Source organism: Triticum aestivum, chromosome 7A, assembly GCF_018294505.1.
Source record: "Triticum aestivum cultivar Chinese Spring chromosome 7A, IWGSC CS RefSeq v2.1, whole genome shotgun sequence".
Classification (NCBI taxonomy): Eukaryota; Viridiplantae; Streptophyta; class Magnoliopsida; order Poales; family Poaceae; genus Triticum; species Triticum aestivum.
Genome location: NC_057812.1, coordinates 235,795,628 through 235,818,156, shown reverse-complemented (window position 1 = coordinate 235,818,156; position 22,529 = coordinate 235,795,628).

Sequence of the window (22,529 nt, the reverse complement as noted above, 5' to 3'; positions counted from 1 at the left end):
AGGGATGAACAAGACTATTCCCGAGCTCTTCGCAATGCTGAAAGCTGCGGAGGTAGAAATCAAAAAGGAGCATCAAGTGTTGATGGTTAGCAAAACCACTAGTTTCAAGAAAAAGGGCAAAGGAAAGAAGAAAGGGAACTTCAAGAAGAACAACAAGCCAGTTGCTGCTCAAGAGAAGAAACCCAAGTCTGGACCTAAGCCTGAAACTGGGTGCTTCTACTGCAAGCAGACTGGTCACTGGAAGCGGAACTGCCCCAAGTATTTGGCGGATAAGAAGGATGGCAAGGTGAACAAAGGTATATATGATATACATGTTATTGATGTGTACCTTACTAGAGCTCGCAGTAGCACCTGGGTATTTGATACTGGTTCTGTTGCTAATATTTGCAACTCGAAACAGGGACTACAGAATAAGCGGGCACTAGCAAAGGACGAGGTGACGATGCGCGTGGGAAACGGTTCCAAAGTCGATGTGATCGCGGTCGGCACGCTACCTCTACATCTACCTTCGGGATTAATATTAGACCTAAATAATTGTTATTTGGTGCCAGCGTTGAGCATGAACATTATATCTGGATCTTGTTTAATGCGAGACGGTTATTCATTTAAATCAGAGAATAATGGTTGTTCTATTTATATGAGTAATATCTTTTATGGTCATGCACCCTTGAAGAGTGGTCTATTCTTATTGAATCTCGATAGTAGTAATACACATATTCATAATGTTGAAACCAAAAGATGCAGAGTTGATAATGAAAGTGCAACTTATTTGTGGCACTGTCGTTTAGGTCATATCGGTGTAAAACGCATGAAGAAACTCCATACTAATGGACTTTTGGAACCACTTGATTATGAATCACTTGGTACTTGCGAACCGTGCCTCATGGGCAAGATGACTAAAACACCGTTCTCCGGTACTATGGAGAGAGCAACAGATTTGTTGGAAATCATACATACTGATGTATGTGGTCCGATGAATATTGAGGCTCGTGGCGGATATCGTTATTTTCTCACCTTCACAGATGATTTGAGAAGATATGGATATATCTACTTAATGAAGCATAAGTCTGAAACATTTGAAAAGTTCAAAGAATTTCAGAGTGAAGTTGAAAATCATCGTAACAGGAAAATAAAGTTTCTACGATCTGATCGTGGAGGAGAATATTTGAGTTACGAGTTTGGTGTACATTTGAAAAACTGTGGAATAGTTTCACAACTCACGCCACCCGGAACACCACAGCGCAATGGTGTGTCCGAATGTCGTAATCGTACTTTACTAGATATGGTACGATCTATGATGTCTCTTACAGATTTACCGCTATCATTTTGGGGTTATGCTTTAGAGACGGCCGCATTCACGTTAAATAGGGCACCATCAAAATCCGTTGAGACGACGCCTTATGAACTATGGTTTGGCAAGAAACCAAAGTTGTCGTTTCTTAAGGTTTGGGGCTGCGATGCTTATGTGAAAAAGCTTCAACCTGATAAGCTCGAACCCAAATCGGAGAAATGTGTCTTCATAGGACACCCAAAGGAAACTGTTGGGTACACCTTCTATCACAGATCCGAAGGCAAAACATTCGTTGCTAAGAATGGATCATTTCTAGAGAAGGAGTTTCTCTCGAAAGAAGTGAGTGGGAGGAAAGTGGAACTTGACGAGGTAACTGTACCTGCTCCCTTACTGGAGAGTGGTTCATCATAGAAAACTGTTTCAGTGACACCTACACCGGTTAGTGAGGAAGCCAATGATAATGATCATGAAACTTCAGATCAAGATACTACTGAACCACGTAGATCAACCAGAGTAAGATCCACGCCAGAGTGGTACGGAAATCCTGTTCTGGAAGTCATGCTACTAGATCATGATGAGCCTACGAACTATGAAGAAGCGATGGTGAGCCCAGATTCCGCTTAGTGGCTTGAAGCCATGAAATCTGAGATGGGATCCATGTATGAGAACAAAGTATGGACTTTGGTTGACTTGCCCGATGATCGGCAAGCAATTGAGAATAAATGGATCTTTAAGAAGAAGATTGACGCTGATGGTAATGTTACTGTCTACAAAGCTCGACTTGTCGCAAAAGGTTTTCGACAAGTTCAAGGGATTGACTACGATGAGACCTTCTCACCCGTAGCGATGCTTAAGTCCGTCCGAATCATGTTAGCAATTGCCGCATTTTATGATTATGAAATTTGGCAGATGGATGTCAAAACTGCATTCCTGAATGGATTTCTGGAAGAAGAGTTGTATATGATGCAACCGGAAGGTTTTTCGATCCAAAGGGAACTAACAAAGTGTGCAAGCTCCAGCGATCCATTTATGGACTGGTGCAAGCCTCTCGGAGTTGGAATAAACGTTTTGATAGTGTGATCAAAGCATTTGGTTTTATACAGACTTTCGGAGAAGCCTGTATTTACAAGAAAGTGAGTGGGAGCTCTGTAGCATTTCTGATATTATATGTGGATGACATATTACTGATTGGAAATGATATAGAATTTCTGGATTGCATAAAGGGATACTTGAAATAAAAGTTTTTCAATGAAAGACCTCGGTGAAGCTGCTTACATATTAGGCATTAAGATCTATAGAGATAGATCAAAACGCTTAATTGGACTTTCACAAAGCACATACCTTGACAAAATTTTGAAAAAGTTCAAAATGGATCAAGCAAAGAAAGGGTTCTTGCCTGTGTTACAAGGTGTGAAATTGAGTAAGACTCAATGCCCGACCACTGCAGAAGATAGAGAGAATATGAAAGATGTTCCCTATGCATCAGCCATAGGATCTATCATGTATGCAATGCTGTGTACCAGACCTGATGTATGCCTTGCTATAAGTTTAGCAGGGAGGTACCAAAGTAATCCAGGAGTGGATCACTGGATAGCGGTCAAGAACATCCTGAAATACCTGAAAAGGACTAAGGATATGTTTCTCGTATATGGAGGTGACAAAGAGCTCATCGTAAAAGGTTACGTTGATGCAAGCTTTGACACTGATCCGGACGATTCTAAATCGCAAACCGGATACGTGTTTACATTAAACGGTGGAGCTGTCAGTTGGTGCAGTTCTAAACAAAGCGTCGTAGCGGGATCTACATGTGAAGCGGAATACATAGCTGCTTCGGAAGCAGCAAACGAAGGAGTCTGGATGAAGGAGTTCATATCCGATCTAGGTGTCATACCTAGTGCATCGGGTCCAATGAAAATCTTTTGTGACAATACTGGTGCAATTGCCTTGGCAAAGGAATCCAGATTTCACAAAAGGACCAAACACATCAAGAGACGGTTCAACTCCATCCGGGATCTAGTCCAGGTGGGAGACATAGAGATTTGCAAGATACATACGGATCTGAATGTTGCAGACCCGTTGACTAAGCCTCTTCCACGAGCAAAACATGATCAGCACCAAGGCTCCATGGGTGTTAGAATCATTACAGTGTAATCTAGATTATTGACTCTAGTGCAAGTGGGAGACTGAAGGAAATATGCCCTAGAGGCAATACTAAAGTTATTATTTATTTCCTTATAATCATGATAAATGTTTATTATTCATGCTAGAATTGTATTTACCGGAAACATAATACATGTGTGAATACATAGACAAACATAGTGTCACTAGTATGCCTCTACTTGACTAGCTCGTTAATCAAAGATGGTTATGTTTCCTAACCATGAACAATGAGTTGTTATTTGATTAACGAGGTCACATCATTAGTAGAATGATCTGATTGACATGACCCATTCCATTAGCTTAGCACCCGATCGTTTAGTATGTTGCTATTGCTTTCTTCATGACTTATACATGTTCCTATGACTATGAGATTATGCAACTCCCGTTTACCGGAGGAACACTTTGGGTACTACCAAACGTCACAACGTAACTGGGTGATTATAAAGGAGTACTACAGGTGTCTCCAATGGTCGATGTTGGGTTGGTGTATTTCGAGATTAGGATTTGTCACTCCGATTGTCGGAGAGGTATCTCTGGGCCCTCTCGGTAATACACATCACATAAGCCTTGCAAGCATTACAACTAATATGTTAGTTGTGAGATGATGTATTACGGAACGAGTAAAGAGACTTGCCGGTAACGAGATTGAACTAGGTATTGGATACCGACGATCGAATCTCGGGCAAGTAACATACCGATGACAAAGGGAACAACGTATGTTGTTATGCGGTCTGACCGATAAAGATCTTCGTAGAATATGTAGGAGCCAATATGGGCATCCAGGTCCCGCTATTGGTTATTCACCAAAGACGTGTCTCGGTCATGTCTACATTGTTCTCGAACCCGTAGGGTCCGCACGCTTAAGGTTACGATGATAGTTATATTATGAGTTTATGCATTTTGATGTACCGAAGGTTGTTCGGAGTCCCGGATGTGATCACGGACATGACGAGGAGTCTCGAAATGGTCGAGACGTAAAGATTGATATATTGGAAGCCTATATTTGGATATCGGAAGTGTTCCGGGTGAAATCGGGATTTTACCGGAATACCGGGAGGGTTACCGGAACCCCCCAGGAGCTATTTGGGCCATAGTGGGCCTTAGTGGAAAAGAGAAGGGGCTGCCCTAGATGGGCTGCGCCCCCCCCCCTTCCCCTAGTCCTATTAGGACTAGGAGAGGTGGCCGGCCCCCTCCTCCTCTTTTCCCCTCCGAGGAATCCTAGTTGGACTAGGATTGGAGGGGGAATCCTACTCCCAGAGGGAGTAGGACTCTCCTGCGCCTCCCCCCTTTGGCCGGCCAGCCTCCCCTCCTCTCCTCCTTTATATACGGAGGCAGGGGCACCTCTAAACACACAAGTTGACACAAGTTGATCCATGTGATCTGTTCCTTAGCCGTGTGCGGTGCCCCCTGCCACCATATTCCTCGATAATACTGTAGCGGAGTTTAGGCGAAGCCCTGCTGCTGTAGTTCATCAAGATCGTCACCACGCCGTCATGCTGACGGAACTCTTCCCCGACACTTTGCTGGATCAGAGTCCGGGGATCGTCATCGAGCTGAACGTGTGCTCGAACTCGGAGGTGCCGTAGTTTCGGTGCTTGATCGGTTGGATCGTGAAGACGTACGACTACTTCCTCTACGTCGTGTCATCGCTTCCGCAGTCGGTCTGCATAGGGTACGTAGACAATACTCTCCCCCTCGTTGCTATGCATCACATGATCTTGCGTGTGCGTAGGAAATTTTTTGAAATTACTACGAAACCCAACACTTTCGAGGTTGTTATCTCATTCAAGTCATTTAATTCAACCGGTGCAACCTCTCTTTCAAATCATTCAACGGTGTTTCTTTTGAGTGGGCCCTAACCCACAGGTCTTTTCCCAGGATCTTACCTGACTCTTCTTATTTTCCCGGAGCTACCATCAAATTTCTTTTCGAAGTTTGACGTAAGAATGATTTATCATCAGTCAAATGTCTTCTCAAGATCTGTCAAAATCTTTTCATCGTTGGCTCAACCTCTTCGTTTTGATTCTTCCGGAGTGTCTAAATAATTCATGGTGGTGTTTCTCATCATCATTCTCAGATTTTGAAGACCGAAGAAGAGTTTTTCCTCCATATCTTGCTTCATTCTCTTCAAGATTTGTGCCTCTAGTTTGTTGCCATCCTCTCATAATTATTTTCGATCGTGAGAATTCTTTTCACCCATCCGGAGTAATTCAAGAGTCTTCTCAGTTTGTTTATCCGGAGCCCATCATCTAAGATTTATTCATTCTCAGCTTTCAGCTATCATTCTCCAAATTTTACCGGTGCTTCATTCAAGTGATCTCTAATCAGTTCTTGATCCTTTTGTTCTCTTGTCTCTAAATTCTCTCGAGCATCTTATTTCATTTGTTAATTCTTCCCGGTGTTTCTTTATGTTTTATTCATTCTTTTTCAATTCTTACGGTGGTTCGTTCAAGAGTTTTTCTTCCTTTGTGTATCATATCCCCTCATGTATCATATCTATGCATTCGTGCTTTTCAAATTCTACCGGTGGTTCCTCGAAGACCTTCTCAAGTTTATGTTATATCTCTCTTAATCCTTGCTACGAGAATAAGTAGTGTGCCAAATCCGCTGCTTGTCATCAATTTAAATTGGTGAAGGATAAGCATAATGTAATTCTTATTCTTGTTTCATCCAAGAGTTTAATTCCTTATTCCGGAGGCTTGTCAAATTCTCAGTTTCATTTGTTTCATCTTCTCTTTTTCCCGGAGTTCCAACCTTTTCAATTACATCTCCATGGAGATTCATTTAAATCATTGCAAGGCTTCAACCTTATTCTTTTAATCCTCCATTTCGTTTGATCATTCTTTCTTTACCAGAGTTTTCACGAAGGCTCGACGTGGTGAGTCATCAAGGATTTAATTCCTTCTCGAAGTGTTCATCGAGATTCTTTTCTAAGGAGCTCAAGCATTCTTCATATTGCAATCCGGAGTGCAATTCTTTCTTCCATATCATTGGAGATGGTATTGTGTCATTCTTGATAATATGAGTTCATGTTTCATGATTCGAATGTTGTTAAGAATGAGATATTTAAATCCATCAACCTCTTCATTGGAATTATCTTGGGTTATAATTCACCTAAAACTTTCCCTAAGGATTGTTGCTATCTATGGTGGTTATAAAGGACCCAGGTTCTTCTTTATCCTCCCGGTGGAAATATTTTTCTCGTCTCCTTGTTCTTATCAATCCAATTCTTTTCCCATGAGTGGCAGGTTGTCACCTCATATTTTGAGCTGTATTCCATAAGACCATATCAAGCTTATCTTTCCGTTGTTGTGTTTCCAACAACTCCGTTAGACCCTTCTCCTAAAGATGCCTTCTCAAACTCTTTTGTGGCAGAAGTTGGCTTTTCTTCTCCATTCTTTTATTTCAATGATCTATATTCTATTTCTCTCTTCCGGAGGCATTGCGACGTTGCTCTTTTCACCCATCATCCCGTTTTGTCAAAGATCATGTTCTTTTCATGCCTATCCATTTAACCGGAGTATTGTACCCCTTTGCTCAAATCCTTTTCATCCTATCAAGTCTTGTATCTCTTTTCAACCGGAGTGCTATAAGAAATTGTTCCTCCTTGTTCCTCTTTTCTAACGGAGTGTTTTCAACTTCGCTCATCTTTGGTGCATTCTTTCTCGAAATGGCTTAACCTTTTCAAGGTTCTTTGGTCTCACTCGTTTGTCAAAGAAGCAACTTAGTTTTACCTCTTCTCTTTCTCTTCCGTTTTCCCTCCGGTGCCATTCTAGATCTCGGGACGAGATCCTCTCGTAGTGGTGGAGTGTTGTAACGCCCCGAGACCGATGTGCCAGGTGTCGTGCAGTTATTCGATGTTGTTGCGTTGTCATTGCTTGCGTGTCATGCATTGCATATCATGTCATCATGTGCATTTTATTTGCATACGTGTTCGTCTCATGCGTCCGAGCATTTTTCCCGTTGTCCGTTTTGCAATCCGGCGCTCCGTTCTCCTCCGGTGGCCATTTCTAGCTTTCTTTCGTGTGTGGGGATTAAACATTTCCAGATTGGGCTGAGACTTGCCAAGCGGCCTTGGTTTACTACCGGTAGACCGCCTGTCAAGTTTCGTATCATTTGGACTTCGTTTGATACTCCAACGGTTAACCGAGGGACCTAAAAGGCCTCGTGTGTGTTGCAGCCCAACACCCCTCCAATTTGGCCCAAAACCCACCTAAACCTGCTCCATCCTCTCGGTCGTTTGATCACGATCGCGTGGCCGCAAACCGCACCTCATTTGAACTCTCCTAGCTCCCTCCACCTATATATATGTGCAACCCTCCGAAATTTCGCGGTACTAACCCTAGTCGTCCTCTACCTCGCGCCGCTAGACAAAACCGCCCGTGCCCGGACATGTCCGGCCTCCCCTGCGCCGAATTCGCCGCCGCCACGTCATCTCCGCCTCCCTCTCTCTCCTCAGCCCCGCCGAAGCCCGCCAGGGCCCGAGGCAGGCCCGCCCCGGGTCGGATCTGGGCCGAGTCACCCGTGCCGCCTCGTCTCCTTGCGCCGCCCGCCGGCCTTGCGCCACCGCCGCCTCGCCATGCTCGCCCGGCGCCGCTCCGGCCGCCACCCGCCGCGCTGGCGCACCTCCCCGTGTTCTCGCCGCCGTCCGCGCCCCGCCCGCGCCGTTCCTGCCAGCGCCGCCGCCATGTGCCGCCACTACTCCACGCCGCCGACCGCCTCGTTCAATGTGCGCGCCGACCTCGCCGGCGAGGTCCTCCCTCCGGCCGCCGTCGTCCTCTCCGGCGAGATCCGGTGGATCGGGACGAGATCCACCGGGATCTCATCCAAACACCTCGTCCCCGTTCCGTACCGCTCCGTCCCGCTCCACTTCGTCCCGGTTTGACTTTTTCCGGAGGTATATTTTCACTAAGTCCCGAGATTCCCAGATCCATGTGCCTCTATTCATCACATCGTAACTTTGCATCCATAGCTCCGATTCATGCATATAGCATATCAAAATGTTCATCTCAGAGAGTAAACCATTTCATTCCATTGCATCATTTTCATTTGAGCTCATCTTGATTCCCGAAATGCTGTTAGAAGAGGGCTACTTGAGATAATTGTCAGATCTGCTACTCCATTTAGGTTTTTGTCATTTTTTCCATGATTATTGTGTGCATGATATGCTCGTGAGTTATACATATGTTTTGTTAAGGGTTTTGTCATCTTTCCAGAGGTGCAACCATGTATTTTTGTGATGTGTGTGGTGACTAGTGCAAGCTTGCAAAGTGGTGCACTTAGTAATTCTGTTTTCAGGGACTTAGCTTTTCCACTAAGTCCTTGAGCTGTTTATCTCATGATGCCATATGTTCATGTTGTTTCCTATTGATCCGTGCCTCTTTTGAAGATGATAAGTAAGGATGTTTTGTTATTCTTGTAGTGCTCTATCCATCCATGTCTTCGTTTGCAATTATGGAGCACCCTAGCTTGAGTCAACCGAGCTCTCCTTTTGTTACTTTGTTAATCTGGGCAGATTGTCAACTTGTTTGCAATTTTGCCGATGATGTTGTAGTTGATCCATGCATGATATGCTATTGTTCTTGCCATGTCTAGCTTGATTTTTGTGCCTTCTTGATGGGTGTATGCTTGTCTTGCCATGACTTGCACCGTAGTGAGTGCATCGAGCTCGTAAACATGCCTACTTGAGTTATGTTTCAGCATGTGTCAGTTTTCACTAAGTCTGAAAACTGATTATGTTTTTGCCATGTTCACATGCTTGCATTTATATTTTCTGATCCCTTTTGGCTCAAGGTCACTAAGGGACTTTTGTTAAGCTCTTTGAGTAGCTCCATGCCATGCTTTACTTTGCCATGTTCAGGTCCTGTAGCATGTAGTTTTGTTGCTCCGAAGAGTGCTACTTGATCTGAAATTCCAGACAAGTGTTAATTTCACTAAGTCTGAAATCTGTTTGCCATATGCATTTTTGCCATGCTTGTTTGAACCTGTTAATGGATGAATTGGCCGTAGCTCAGTGCTAGACTTTTGTTAAGCATCTTGAATGCATCCCTGCCATGTATTTTGTTGTCATGTTTGAGTGTTGTAGCATGTTCATCTCATTGCATTTAGATGGCTACTTGCTGTACATCGCAGACCAGTGTCATATTTGAATCGCTTGCCATTTCCAAACCGTAACTCCGATTCCGGCATTATTTATATCGTTTTCAAGCGATTTCATCTCATATTTCTAGTGGCACACTTGGTTTTCCAAGTTGAGGCCAGGTTCATGCATTCCCTTGCAAATCATGCATCGCATCGCATACCGCATCCCGCATATCATACCATGTTCATGTGTGGTTTGTTTACTATTTTGTGTGCTTCTTTTCCGGTGGTTGCTTCTTCAGGTTGGTTCTGATAAAGTCGCATTTGTGAGGACCCGTTCGACTATGTCCGTTTGTCTTCATCATGGACTCGTTCTTCTTCCTTGCGGGATTTCAGGCAAGATGATCATACCCTCGAAATCACTACTATCTTTGCTTGCTTAGTTGCTCGCTCTTTTGCTATGCCTATGCTGCGATACCTACCACTTGCTTATCGTGCCTGTTATATTTTTGAACCAAGCCTCTAACCCACCTTGTCCCAGCAAACCGTTGTTTGGCTATGTTACCGCTTTGCTCAGCCCCTCTTATAGCGTTGTTAGTTGCAGGTAAAGATTGAAGTTTGTTCCTTGTTGGAACATGGAGATGTTGTTCCTTGTTGGAACATGTTTACTTGTTGGGATATCACTATATATCTTATTTAATTAATGCATCTATATACTTGGTAAAGGGTGGAAGGCTCGGCCTTATGCCTAGTGTTTTGTTCCACTCTTGCCGCCCTAGTTTCCGTCATATCGGTGTTATGTTCCCGGATTTTGCATTCCTTACGCGGTTGGGTTATAATGGGAACCCCTTGATAGTTCGCCTTGATTAAAGCTTTTCCAGCAGTGCCCAACATTGGTCTTACCATTCGCCACCTAGCCTTTTCTTTCCCTTGGCAGACTCAAGGGTCATCTTATTTTAACCCCCCCGGGCCAGTGCTCCTCTGAGTGTTGGTCCAACCGAGCGATGTCCGGGGCTACCAGGGGCAACTCTGGGCTAGCCTACCCGACGTCTGGCTCATCTGAGTGTGCCCTGAGAGCGAGATATGTGCAGCTCCTATCGGGATTTGTCGACACATTCGGGCGGTGTTGCTGGTCTTGTTTTAACCTGTCGAAGTGTCGTGAAGAACCGAGATACCGAGTCTGATCAGAATGTCTTGGGAGGAGGTCTATTCCTTCGTTGACCATGAGAGCTTGTCATGGGCTAAGTTGGGACTCCCCTGCAGGGATTTGAACTTTCGAAAGCCGTGCCCGCGGTTATGGGGAGATGGGAATTTGTTAATGTCCGGTTGTAGATAACTTGAACCTTAACTTAAATAAAATGAATCAACCGAGTGTGTCACCGTGATGGCCTCTTCTCGGCGGAGTCCGGGAGGTGGACACGGTGTTGGAGTAATGTTTGCGCAGGTTGCTCTCTAGTTTCTCGCTCGCGCTTTGCCTCCTCTTCCCGCTCTCTTTTGCGTATAAGTTAGCCACCATACTTGCTAGTCGCTTGCTGCAGCTCCACATATTTACCTTGCCTTACCTATAAGCTTAAATAGTCTTGATCGCGAGGGTGCGAGATTGCTGAGTCCCTGTGGCTCATAGATTACTATTACACCAGATGCAGGGCCTGATGATTCCGCTCCAGGAGACGCGTTTGAGCTCAAGTGGGAGTTCGACGAAGACTCTCAACGTTACTATGTTTCCTTTCCCGATGATCAGTAGTGGTGCCTAGTTGGGGGTGATTAGGACCGTGTCGCATGTTGGGTTCTCTTTTATTTTGGCGCCGTATTCGGGCCATGAGTGTTTGGATGATGTAATGTTATTTATGTACTTGATTGACGTGGCGAGTGTAAGCCAACTATGTTATCTCCCCTTTTATTATCATGTTACATGGGATGTTGTGAAGATTGCCTAACTTGCGACATATGCCTTCAATGCGATTATGCCTCTAAGTCGTGCCCCAACACGTGGGAGATATAGTCGCATCGAGGGTGTTACACCCTTGCCGAAGATGATGCGGCCATCATCACACTTGTGGTACTTGACCGGCATCAAACTGTCCTTGCACAGCCGAATGCCAGCAAGCCCATCTCCTGGTATCTCCCCATCTCCTGGGGTCTTCAGGGCGTCGACAACTTTCACCGGTAATCTCTATATGCACCGTCATAGGAAAAAAATTATCAAATATGTGAAGGAGCAGTAAACAAAAGGATCTTCATCTACATCTACATATATTACATAAGGATCTTCAGTTATGGGAAACAAAAGGATATGCAAAAACACACATCAGTGTATTCACTGATTTCAGCTACAATAGCATATCATTAAACTTTCTCTCCATGAAAAAACAAAGAAAATTGCATACAAAATAGAAAATACTAGTACACCAGAGACATACCATCGTCTTTCCTCCTATGTTCGACTTGGTGAAGTGGTGGAAAAAAATGCACCTATATAACCTTTCTTCATCGCCAAAAGGTCATGTAGGTTACGCTCCTCTTGCTTCGTAAGATTAATTCCCTTCGTTATGACAGCTAATTCTAGAGGATCTTTACGCTCTTCGTTTTGATCGCATGTCCTTGGCAGGTTGCAGCAGTACACCATAGGAATGTCTTCAGTCAAATCGAAGGAGACAAGGTCGCCTTCTTGCAGGTCGAAGTCTTCAACAAACCTGCACCAGCTTTCACCATAGATGATCGCCCTTGAATTCCCTTTGTACACGCCAAAATCATATATGCGGATCCCTCTCGCTTGAAAAAGCAATGAACTGCCTGGGATGGCGCTAAACTGGTGCCTTGCGTAGCATGGCACGATTTGTAGATGTAGAATTTAATTGCTATTTATTTCCTACATATTGTTAATCTTCAAAGTAGAGGGGAACAAACACAGTACAAGTAAAATTGACATGATTATTTATACCAGAGCTGAAGTGTCCCCATCTAGCCTGATGGTAAATGTCAACCCATCTTCATTGGTCCTGTTGCAGTCCTGTCGACAGGTTATGCACACCACCTGTGTAAACAAAATAAAATGAAGAAAAGCAAAGGATGAGAATTTAAGAAAAGGGCTTATGCATGTAAACACACTAGGCAATAATCATACAGTATAATCAATGAAGGTACTGCATCAGTAAGCAACAATCATACACTTGAACTGAGCGGGTGGCTCACCCTCCACTCCTCATAACCCCGCAACGCAGCGCGTGCTCGCCGCACCACACCTTGTTCAGACATGTCCTTCTCTTCATCCTCGACCGGCAGCATGGGCTCACCCCGAGCGTCAACGCGCGACATTGGCCCCTCCTCCTCTGCAGCACAACTGAGGTAGTGTTTGGGACTAAGCAGTAATCTCTGAGAAAAGTCCTATGAAAACATAAATCCTACTACTATTGTTACTCGGCCCACCCGAATGTACACACGCACACCTTCAACATACAGCCCATCTACATACATCCGCATCCAACAATATGGTCCTTGAAAAAGACAAGAAAATCTGTTCTGGACGGACGAAGGATCGTCAGGGTAACCAACTCAATTAGCCACTTGTCTGTCATGTTGGAGAAAATGAACTTACTTCACTTTTTCCTGGTACTACATAACCACACAAAATAAAGACTAAAATAATTCCTAAAAACTCTGATATATTGTACGCCCTCACATTTATAATCTTTAAAATATGAACTAATTTGGGCAACAGAATTAAGAGTTTATTGTTATTTCCCTACAAAGATACAAATATTTGGATTAAAATTTCATATTCTGCAAAAAACACTGCAGTAAGTATTATTCTGAGAAATGTTTAGTTGACTTGCAATCTAGGACTACAGGTTAATGGCTGCCTTACTAAACCCAACCTAATTTCGGCCTAAAAAACAATTTAATCCACTAGCCCAACTTATAAGTTTTGAGCCCACCCTCTGGTTTCTTCCTGGATTCGCCACTGCACAAGGCCAATATTTTTTAAAGTTTTTAAAGGACTGTTTGTCGAAATTTGCTGCTATTGTGTTACGCATCTGCACTTGTTCATTGTTATGAAAACCCTGGAATACCGAAACCCTAAAAAAATACCCAGCTAGCCACCGATGTAGAAAACTTCCTTCAATCTCTGGATCGCCTTCCACCCAACCTCCGATTTAAAAATCCTAACTATCTAATCTCTGACTTTGAAAACCATATCCAACTCCCGAAACGGCAACACAACAAGGAAAAAAGAAGTCGAAGATTACAAGTTAGGGTTTCTCACTTCAACTAGTCGCCGGTAGACGCTAGGTGCTTGCTGAGGACCTCCCAATCTCACTCCGCACTCTTCTGCTCCAACCGTCGAGAGCGGCCAGGTGAGTAGGCGGCGGGGTCGCGGTGGGGTGGTTTGTGGGGAGGGTGGGGGTCAGGGGGCGGGGGTGTGTGGGCGATGGGGGTGATGACACGGACCCTATCCGTGTCAAGCATAGAAAATAACGGCCCGTGGGTCCAGTTCGTAAAGAAACAACCAAACAGGCCCACAGGCCGCTTACCAGTCACAAAGTAAAACCCTATGTTACTAATACAAAAAACACAAAGCAAAATCCTTTTGTCTAAAAAACAAAAACAAAGGAAAATCGTAAAAAAGAGGGAAATCCATTTTGGGTGAGTTCAACGTGAAGGTGATGGTGAGAGGCTCAAGGAGGAGTTTTGTGCATTTACAACACCTTTGTTTTAGAGAAAAAATGCACCTTACAATGTGAAATTATAAAATCGTTATTAATAAGTGCTGAAAATTCCTTATTTATAAAAAATTGTTTCTTTCCAGAAAAAACAAACTTCAATAATGGGGGTAGGTAATTGCGTCGCCTTTCTCGCCCCCCCCCCCCCGCCTCGCATATTCGGGCCATTTACCGCATTTCTTTGGTTGTAACCTCGAAAGTTCAAGATCTTATGCGGCCACCATGAAATCATAGCAGGGAATGGGATGAGTGCCCCATGTTAAGCTCTTTGGTCCATATATGTGCCATATGCTACCAACGGGAGGCGTGGCCTCGAAGCCGTTCTCTACGGCTATGATGCCCGTCTGCTGTCATTATAATCAATGCAAATTCGTGAGGGGCTAAAAATTCACCGGACCGTGTGTGGTTCCATCGAGAGAGAATGCGTCCGGCCTGTGAAAGGAGTGCAGGGCCCGTTCCTTCATTTGCCTCAAATCTCGATGCCACGTGATGTTATACCTAGTAACCAAGGCATGTCTCGTGCACCACACTCAACTGGACCCACAACATGCACGCACACATGTCCACGTGTGAGTCTAAACGGTGGGGATGCATGGTTCGGGGACTGGCGTAAGTGGTGTGAGTCCAGTTTGGATCTGGCTACCAAGAGGTAACGCATGAGTCTAAATGTCTACCAAGAGGGTGCATGTCCACGTATGAGTCTAAACGTCTACGTGATGCTCCACACGTGGGTCTAGACGGCGGGTCTGCATGTGCTTTGGATATAGCTACCAAAAGGTAATGCGTCCGATTTGTGTCTAGGAGGTGCTTCACGGGGCCTGGCGTGGTCTCGTCGTATGACCCATGAAGGGTGTGGTCAAACACCGAGAGCGGCACGCATAAGCCCTAACGCAGGCTATGTGGAAGGCATGCCATATCGCATGTTGGATGTAGCCAATGGAGGGAACGAGTTCGGCATGCAGACGGAGTGTGGGGCCCATTCCTTCATTTTCCTCAAAATTCGTTGCCGCTTCATGTGGGCCCTATTCTAAAAGGCATGTCCAGTGCATCACACACAGCTGGATTCACACCATGCATGCACACTTGCCACGTAGACACCCACCGTAAACCTTTAGCCAAGTTGACCCACACCATCCATCCACCCTTGACCCCACCTCGGTTCGTTGGATCTCCGACGAGTCCCTTCCCTCGGTATCCCAAGCATGTTAAAACGACACACGGCTACACGTCTTGCACACCAAGATTGGCGCATCATGCACTAGTGCCAACAAACATGTCCAGCTGAGCATCTTTGCCCATTATCTGGATCGAGGCGGCTAGCGGTGCATGTTGTCGGCCCGGTTGCCTAGCGGTGCATGCTATGGATAGACATGAATCGCATCACATCGGATCAAGATTCCCCTCTCTTGTACCGGACGTCGGAGCAGCACACATGCATGGTAGAAGAATCTGCGTGGTTGATGTGGGGCTTGGATGAGACGCCATGGGATAGGTGCATGCTGAAGTTCAAGATTTAGGAATTGATAACAAAATGAAAACGACAATTCAATTGTTTGTGCAGGTGTACAACATGTATTAAGGAAAATGTGGAATATGACACGTTCACATGCATTTTGGCAACAAGTGCACTTTTGGAGGGGAAAAACAGGTAGCCCCCGTGCCTCCCACGATTTTTGTTCCATGTATTTCGCCACAAATATTGGAGGAAAAAATAAAAATGTATTTTCCCCTCAAAAAACGACTTGGGAAGAAAATCTGAAGTAACCATATTTAGCTACTCCGTGGAGGTTGTCCCCCGTGGGGAGATTCGATCTACCTCTCCTTGATTTTAGGGTGAGTTCAACGTGAACGTGATGGTGAGAGGCTGAAGAAGGAGTTCTGTGCGTTTATAACAACCTTTGTTTTAGAACTGTATAATAATAAATGAAAGAGAATATGTGAAAAACAAAAAAGAAAAAGGATATGCGTACATGATGGGCCAGCCCAACCATCTACAGGGACGCGTGGTCCAGCACGCGGGTGAGGTTCGCCTGGGACAGCCCAACAAAATTTGGCCCAACGCTGAGACGCACCGGGCGCAACTGACGGGTGGTGGGAGTTTAGTCCCACCTCGCCAAGCGAGACGCGCACGCACCTACTTATATACAGGGCTGAGACACCAATTGCATGAGCCTCTCTCACTGAAACAGCAAGTTCCCTATCCACTTCTGTGTATGCCCTGTGGGGCCTACTAGCAGGAGAAATCAATGTCCCACGGGCCTGCATCCTGGCCCATATGGTTGTCGGGTTTCTAGTCGTATGCACGCCGTGGGGTTTGATATCTCCTGTTAGTTGGTGGGCTTTTTCTTTTCCAAATCACCCAAATTTTTTTAACACAGTCACATCCATGTAATAAACATGATTATCAAAGAAAATTCAGCAATAATGAAGTTTACACTGTCCCCTTAGGGTAAAGTCAGAGGTATGTACCTGAGTTTCACTGAGCCACTATAAATTATATAAAATTCTAAAAAATGGAAAACTTTCAAATTCCGTCTATGTTTATGAAAAGATCATGTGTACAAAATTTCAGGTGATTTGGATGCGGTCGGAAAAAAACTCGCTTAAGTGAGACCAAACGGTCCGTTTGTAATGAAGTGATTTTTTTGACCATCTCCAAAATAACCCCAAATTTGTTGTACACGATGCCATAAATGTAACAAACAGGATATCCAAAAATAAAACTCAAAATTTTTAGGTTTACACTGTCCCCTTATGAAAAATTTCGTGGTAAGGCAAGTGAGGTAGCTCATGACCATAGCCATGGCATCCATTGTTCAAATGGCCTCAAACCGTTCCCCTTTACCCAAGTTGACCCACACCATCCATCCACCCTTGACCCCACCTCGGTTCGTTAGTTCTCCAACCAGTCCCTCCCTCCGTAAGCCAAGCATGTCAAAGCGACACACGGCTACCCGTCTTGCACACCGAGATTGGGCATCATGCACTAGTGCCAGCAAACATGTCCAACTGAGCATCTTTGCCCATCGTGGACACTACCGCATGGTCTACATCGAGGTGGCTAGCGGTGCATGTTGTCGGCTTGGTTGGCTAAGGGTGCATGATATGGGTCAACATGAATTGTATTGCATCACATCTAGATTCCCCTGTCCGGTACCGGACGCCAGAGGCCCGGAGCAGCACGTGCATGGTACAAGAATCTGCACGGTCGCTGGCGGAGCTTGGATAAAACAAATTTGACCTAACTGACATGGGGTAGGTGCATGCTGAAATTCAATATTTAGGAATTGTAAACAAAATAAAAACGACAATTCAATTGTTTGTACAGGTGACACGTTCACATGCAATATGGCAACTAGTGCACTTTTGGAGGGGAAAAACAGGTGCACTCGTTCCACCGTGCCTCCCACGATTTTTCTTCCGTGTATTTTGCCACAATATTGGAGGAAAAAAAGAAAGTGATTTTGCCTCAAAAAACGACTTGGGGAGAAATTCTCAACTAACCATATTTAGCTACTAGCTGGAGGTTGCCCCCCGTGGGGAGATTCGATATACCTCTCCTTCATTTTAGGGTGCGTTCAACGTGAACGTGATGGTGAGAGGCTCAATGTGGAGCTTTGTTCGTTTACAACACATTTGTTTTAGGAAAAAATAAGCACCTTATAATGTGAAATTATAAAATCCTTATTAAAACATGCTAAAAACCCTTATTTAAAAAAACTTGTTTGTCTTGCCAGATAAAACAAACATAAAATTCTGGGGATCGTTTATTGCGTTGCCTTCCCCCCTCCCCCCCCCCTCCCTCCCATATCCGGCACATTTACCGCATTTCTAGGGTTGTAACATCCAAAGTTCAAGATCTACGGCGGCCACATGAAATCATAGCAAGGATTGGGATGAAAGCCCCATGTTAAGCTCTTTGGTCCATATATGCACCATATGCTACCAAAGGGAGGGGTGGCCTCGACGTCGTTCTCTAGGCTTTGATGCTCATCATCTGCCATTATAATCCATGCAAATTATCGAGGGGCCGAAAATTCATGGGACCTAGTGCAAGTGTAATCATACGACCCCTAGAGGGTGTGCTAAAACATCGAGAGCGGCATGCGTAGGCCCTCACGTAGGCTGTGGGCAACTGGGGCCATATCCCATGCTGGATCAAGCCACAGAGTGGGAATGCGTCCGTCCTATGAAGGGAGTGTGGGGCATGTTCCTTCATTTGCCTCAAATCTCAATGCCGCGTGATGTTAGACCTAGTAACCAAGGCCCGTCCCGTGCATCGCACTTAGCTGGACCCACAACATGCATGCACACATGTCCACGTGTGAGTCTACACGGCGGGGATGCATGGTTCGGGGGCTGGCACAAGTGTCGCGGGTCATGTGTCTAGGTGCTACTCCACTTGGGTCTAAACAGTGGGGTGCATGGTTTGGATCTAGCTACCGAGAGGTAACGCGCCCGGTTTGTGCCTAGGCGGTGCATCACGGGGCTGGCGTGGTCTCATCATATGACCCATGAAGGGTATGGTCAAACACCGAGAGGGGCATGCATAAACCCTCACGCGGGGTAAGTGTAAACGAGGCCATATCGCATGTTGGATATAGCCAATGGGAGGTAACAACTCCGGCATGTGGACGGTGTGTGGGGCCCGATCCTTCACTTTCCTCAAACTTCGGTGCCGTTTCATGTGGGCCCTAACCACAAAGGCCCGTCCCATGCATCACACTCACCTGGACCCACACCGTGCAAGCACATTGGCCACGTAGACACACACCGATAAACCTTGACAATAGCTAGGGTTTAATAATTATCCATTCATTTTACCTAATCGGTACAACATAGCTAGTGATGAACAAAAAAGCTAGTAGATGCCATGTGAAATTAAATGTGCCAACTGTCCCTTCTAGTATTTTTTCAGTAGTTCTCCCTTCTAGTATTTAGTAGTACTGCGCAAAACAAAAAAAACGTCCCTCCTATTTTGCTGTTTTTTAACACACTATTTTGGTGTTCGGTTTATGTTGCCACGTTTGTGGACCGACATTGTGCACTTTTTCTTTTACTTGGTTGGTTGATTGGTTGGTTCGGGCAAATCTCTGGGTGTGCACGATGCCGTATACGTGCATGTTTGTACCTAAATTTCAAAAGTGACGAATTGTGCGCGGCCTTGACCTCTCTCTCCCAATCAAATTGAATTTTCACTCCCCAAATCTCGCTCCCGCCTCCAGCGCTCGATCGCCTCTGCCTATCCACCCACGTCTTTGTCGCCGCCCACTACTCGCCGCCGCCAAAAAGCCCACATTCTTGCCGGCGAGGATGATCCTACCTGCCGGGAGAGGGTGCGTGGCTGGTGCGCTCCGTGCGGCGGATGTGGACCCCATGAAGGAACTGGTCTACAAGGACGTCGTCGCCGCTGATTCACAGCCGCAGCTGGTACAACACAGCACCAACGACGACGAATCGGTTAGTGTCTGCAGATATTAACCCTAGAATTTGCCTTCTCGAGGTTAACACTAGAAATTGCTCTCTTGTTATTCCTCACTATTTGTATAGACAATCGTACTGTTCGCCTTTTTTTGATTAATCATACGGTTATCAGTCCTAGGGTTTGCAAATTTAGATGAATGGATCATTTGTATTCCATTTTATGCCTGTCTTTCATATAACCAAAGTTTTAGGAAACCAATACAAAGAAAAAACAATCTATTACCTGCCTTTGATATAATGTACAATTCGCTGGCATGAGATTTTTCTTCTTCTAATACCAGATTGCAGATTTGGAAGAATGGGAGAACTACCTACAGCTGAGGGAAGCTTTCAGAAAGAAAATCTTCAAGTGGCTCATGGCTGCAAAGATTGTGTACCGGCGTAACGGTCTCTATAAATGCCCGTTCTGCAGGAAAGAGAACCAGCATTCCAAAACCACAGCAATTGCAGCTTACAGAAAGAGGTGGCATCTTAAGGCAAAACCTGCTGAGTTGGCCAACAAATTGGGGAGGGTGAAGACCTAAAAGCATATAGTCATGTTTGTTTTTTGTGTTCTATCGACACCAAATGTAAAAAAATATGGGCCCACATGAACAAGTATCAATCTTTATCTCCTTCGACGGTCAGTCCCACATTGGCCAACATGAACAAGTGTTGATCTCATTGGACTTACATCCTGGCAAAATTCGGTGTCATTCTGAACCTGCTTCATGGGAGGCCTTTCGGGACGGGAAGGGTCCGTCTCGAAGCATGTTTTTGTCGACATCCTTGAAGTGGACCAACAACCTTGTACCAACATGACTAGCATCATTGCCAAGTTTCGTAGCTTTTTGACATTGTAAGGATTATCTAGGGCTTTCGCGTCGATAAATCATACTAATACTTACGTTTTTTTCTGCGCCTGTTTTTTTTCTGCGCTCGAGGGTGGGCTGCCATGCATCGTGTCGTTGGGCTGTGTAAAGAAGCCCACCCGTTGGACCGAGCGATGTCCGCCGCCGTTGCATGCGCCCGAGCGAGCCTACGTTGCATGCGGTTGCATGCATGCGTCCGCTTCAGCCTACGTTGCATGCGTGCACATACGCGAAGGAGCACGCGCCGCAGAGCCGTCCCCGGTTGACCCGACCGACGGCACATAGGCCAGCATTTAAACTTCGCACTTTGATTCACACTATAGTTTCCCACGCGTGTACACTCCCGATGCCGCGGTGGGTGGAAAATTTGTTCACATTTGACCCCATTACTGCCACGGTGGCTATTTAAGCCACCTATCATGTTCCTCTTCCTCTCACACCCTTCATCCATCTCCCATACTCTCCCACCTGCATTTTGCGCCTGCCCTTCTTCTTCTTCACCACAAACAGCCCCAAGAACCAGCCCGCCGCAGCCATGCAGTACACCGGGCCAACCTACCGCTTCCCCGCCACCGTGCCGGAGATGCTCTACCCCGCTGGGGTGTACGTCGAGAGCACCCTTCGTGTGTGGGCGATGTCAAGGTGGAGGGGCGCAACGGGGCTCACCAACTTCTTCCTTCGGACCGGCTACGGGCACCTCCCTTGGGGATCTCCAAGGATGTTCCGAGTCGAGGAGGTCATCCACAACGGGGTTGTGGTTGCTATCCTTGCCCACTTCACTAACCCCTTCGACGCGCTCTACCTCCTCGGCCGTGTGTTCTGGTGTGGCTGCGAGTTCATAGCTTTCACCACCCATAACATCTTCACGGACTACGACAACGTCTTCCCCACCGACGAGCGCATGCACACTCTGCCATACCCCATCAACAACACCGCGGAGGAGCAGTGAAGGGCGCCCGGAGGAGGAGCAAGGAGGAGCCTGGTGGAGAAGCGGCGGCCATCTATCTATCTATCTTTTTTAGCTAAAAAATCTATCTATCTATATTTGACTTGGTGTTATTTAAGTTGTAAGCGTACTATTAATTCATGTTGTGGGCTTTGGTTGGCCCGAATTATCTATATTTATTATACAAAGTTTTACAGTGGTTGGGCTTTTTTGGAACCGTTTTAATCTCTGGCATTTTAGTCATAGGAAAAAATTGTCTCAAAAAAAGTCATAGGAAGAAAACAATCACGCGCCGCCCCTCTCATCCAATGCAGAACCGCCGCCCCTCTCATCCAATGCAGAACCGCCGCCGCCATCGTCCTTCCCCTCACCCATCGCCATTATAACCGCGACATCTTCTCCCTCTCCTTCTCCTCCTTCTCGCGGCCGCAACTTTGCTCGTCTCCTCTTCCACATCCCACCCCCTTCTTCCATCCACGCAAGAACCTCGATGGAGGAGCAGATCGCCGGCGGCGAGAACGCCGACTTCGTGGAGATCGCCGGCGGCGACCAGGTAAAGATGGCCAGGTTGATGGAGATCCGTTCTTGGTTTAACAACATAAGGCAGTTGCACTGGACGGCAAGGGCCACTTTGAGGGAAATGACATCCAGGGAGAAGAAAAAGCTTTTTCCCCCGCCCGCACAACCGAGGCACGACATCGAGATCCTCCTGTGGGCGATGGAGCAGGCCAATTCGTCCAGCCCGTGGGACAGGCGCAGGTGGTGGGCGTTCAGATCCAGGGTAGAACATCCACTGGATCAGGAACCCACGGTGCACGAGGTGCCGTTGCAGATTGTGGAGCCTCCAACCGAGTCGGAGATGACTCCGAAGCGCAAGAGGAGGAGGACAGTGGTCGCGACATCGCTTCCCCGCCGTTCTCCACGCTTCCCTCGCCGCTCCCCTCGTCTGAACGGCGGCGGTACCGTTGTTTAGGGTAAGCTTCCCCACTCCTAAT